The following is a 3,205-nucleotide window of genomic DNA, read 5'->3' as shown; positions in this document are numbered from 1 at the left end:
GGGGTCAGAGGCTGGGGGAGGGGTCGGGGTGGAGGGGGGAGAGACACAAGAGTGGGAGGAGAAGATGGACAGGAGCAGCTGGTGAGCAGGCACTGGGGGTGGGCGGTGAGGGGTTGGGGCCTCTGGATGCTACGGATCCCGACTGCACATTCCAGCAGGCCAGCATTCTGAGCAAGAAAGCCAGGATTCTTAAGATGCGGAAGGACCTTGGGAATGGCCCCCGGGGATATCAGAAACACCGGGACACGGGGTTGCTGTGGGGTTCTTCAAGGAAGGAGGCTGCTGAAAGAAATGGGTGAATGAGAACCTGTCCCCACCACCGACCCCTACACAAATGTGCTGTGCACTCAACACACTGAGACAGACAGACAGACACTCATGCGCACACACACCCAAGATTTATGACCCATCAGCATGAGGGAGCCGGAGCCCAGGAGAGCCAGCCTGCCCCTTGGCTGGCCCCTCCCCAGCTGTCTTCTCTTGCTGTGACTTTCCTATCTCCATCTCTCCATTCTGTTTCTGGGCTCCCAGGCTGGTTGTTCTTTCCTGGTTTCTCCCACTCTCCCAGTTCCTTATGCTGGCTTTCTGCTAACTCTCAGACTCTGCCTCTTTGTCAGTCATTTTTCTCTTTCGTTGTGCTTCTCGATCTTATTCCCCCCTCTCCGATTTCCTTGGACTCTCCATCCGTCCTGCCTCTGCTTCTCTTCAGCCCCACTACCTCACTGCCACCCCAGAGCCTCAGAGTAGAGGGTCTGAATGAATGCCTGCTTTGGTGGGAGGTCTGGGACCATACTGTGTTAGGATATGGGGTGGAAGGGGGGACAGGGAAGCCAGATGACCAAGGAGACAAGCTCAACTAAGGGAGGAAAAGTAAAGATGAGAAGGAAGAGAGAAAAGCTGCAGAAGGGCAAACACTAAAGAGAGGAGGGTAAGGACTAAAGGTTCCCTGTAAGTGTATTTTGGGTCAGTGTGAATGGGAGGAGCTGAGGGGCATCTACTGAGTCATAGTGCGACACAGATCCAGCAACTAGATCTGGAGACTCAGCCAGAGAAACAAAGATGTGAGGTCCAGCAGGCAGCCACAGTTCTGGGTTCTCTCACCTACCTGAGAAGGTCTCACAGACCTCTTTTCCCCTGCAGACAGTCTTGGAGTGCCGGTTCCCTCCCCACTCACCTCCTCCTCCCCTAACACCTCCCCTCCCCACCAGTGACATCAGCTGTGGCTGCCGCTGTCCTCAGCCCTGCTGATGTACTCTCCCATGGGTGAGAGAGAGGCCAGTCACCTCTGCCCCACCCATTCATTCCCAGTCCAGGAGCTGGGGCTTAAACATGCCAGCACCCTAGGGTGAGAGGAGGAGGAGGAGGAAGAGGAGGAGGAGTCTGTACCAGGAAGCCATCTGCAGGACATGGGGGATAAAAGAGGGGGGCATGGGCACCAGGGGAAGGGAGAGAAGCTGGAGGGGGGCACTTGAGGAAGAGGGACTGTAGCACTAAATCACCCTGTGGGGGGGCTCCCTCTGCCTGAGCTCAGTGGGGTGGGTAGAGGATAGACATTTGGGGAGGGGGGGGGAAGAAGAATGGGGAATCGCCACATCTGGCAGGCAGGTGTCTGGCACTGTTCAGGCTGCAGTCACTTTCCCAGCCAAAGGGGAGGAAGGGGGAGAGGGGAGGAGGGGCTTCCCAGGGTTCCCTGGGGAAGAAGGGAAAGCTTACAAAACAAGAGACCCAGCATCAGAGACCAATGGAGGGAAATGATCACACCCCTGTCCCGGGTTTCTCTGCTTTAGCCAGTGCTGGAGAAGGGTTTGCTCATAGTCCTGGAAGAAAGCTGCTGGCCAAGGGACTGGGTAGGCCAGGGCAGGCCAGGGCACCACAGTTCCATTCCTCATGGGAAACAGAGGAGGCAGGAAAAGTTCAAACGAGGCCAGGCTGGGGAAACAAACTCAGAGCATTTCAAGTTTGAGATACAGCTCCATTCTCCACACCATCACTGATCAGCAACCCCTCAAGGCTCTCACTGACCTGCCTTCCCCCCCACCCCCCAACCAGGGTCAACGCTGGGTGGTGGTAAGTAGAAAGGTTAGGATGGTAAGGCCGGACACTGCTTCCTCCCCATCTCAGACAGGCAACACCAAAGATCCCTAGCCCTCATCCAGCCCCCTTCCGCCCGCCACCCCATACCCCAACTTTCAATCCAGGACTACAGAGGTGATAACCCAAGCGTTTTCTTTTTTTTCTACCTGCTGAGGGGGGATTCTGGGCACAGGTGCCCCACAGCTGACGAGCTTAACTGCCAGGTTCTCATACAGCAGGCAAGACTGGACAACTCGGTTTCATGTCTTGATGCTGGAGAGGCTCTTCCCACTCCCATCACCTTCCTTCCCTCCTCCTTTCCCGAGGTCCTAATGTGGTCTCTCTGGCTTACTCCTGGGATTGAAGGCCCATCTTACGAGCTGTAGAGGTGACTGAGGAGACCCTTCAAAACTGCAGTGCGGAGGAGGGCTCCCCACGCTCCCCCCTCCTTAAAATCCTGCGGAGGAAGGGGGAAAGAAAACCAAAGCATTCTCCTGTCGCCGCGGCAACCATAAAACCCCCAGCTAAATCCATCTTGTGAGCTCACCGCCCCATTAAGATGCAGGGCCAGGCTCTGAGCCAGCCCAGCCACATTCATTTGTGCGAATAAAGGTGGAGGAGGGGGAGGGGAGCAGGCTCTGGAGGGACGGGGAAATGGCGAGAAGAGGTTATTTACACCACCGTCCTGACCTTCTGGAGCAGCGCTGGCTCCGATAAATAACCCGCTCAGCGCCATTTCAGAGCAGGAGTGGGAGGTGCAGGAAGGGAGCAGGGGCTGAGGAGAGCCCCCACGCAGGTGCGCGTCTCCGGGTTACTAATGGCTGAGGCGGGAGCCGGCAGCTGGCTTTGGGGGTGGGGGGGGAGCGCTCGGTTCCCCAGGACTCCCACTGAGAAAATACCACCCCCACCCCACCCCTGGCGCCAATTTCCAGGCGAGGGGACGGAGGGATGCCAAGGAGGCAAACAAACCCGTAAATTAGGGGTGGGGGTGGGGGGAGGTGGAATGCTGGGGAGTCTCTGAGGTAGGAGGGAAGAAATATTATAAGATGGGGAGTGATGGGGGGGGGGCTAGAGGAATAGAAGCAGCTGCCAAAAAGAGAGGAAGAGGAACAGAAACATCACACAAAGGCAG

This window comes from Lynx canadensis, chromosome B4 (assembly GCF_007474595.2).
Source record: "Lynx canadensis isolate LIC74 chromosome B4, mLynCan4.pri.v2, whole genome shotgun sequence".
Classification (NCBI taxonomy): Eukaryota; Metazoa; Chordata; class Mammalia; order Carnivora; family Felidae; genus Lynx; species Lynx canadensis.
This window is presented reverse-complemented; position numbering follows the sequence as displayed.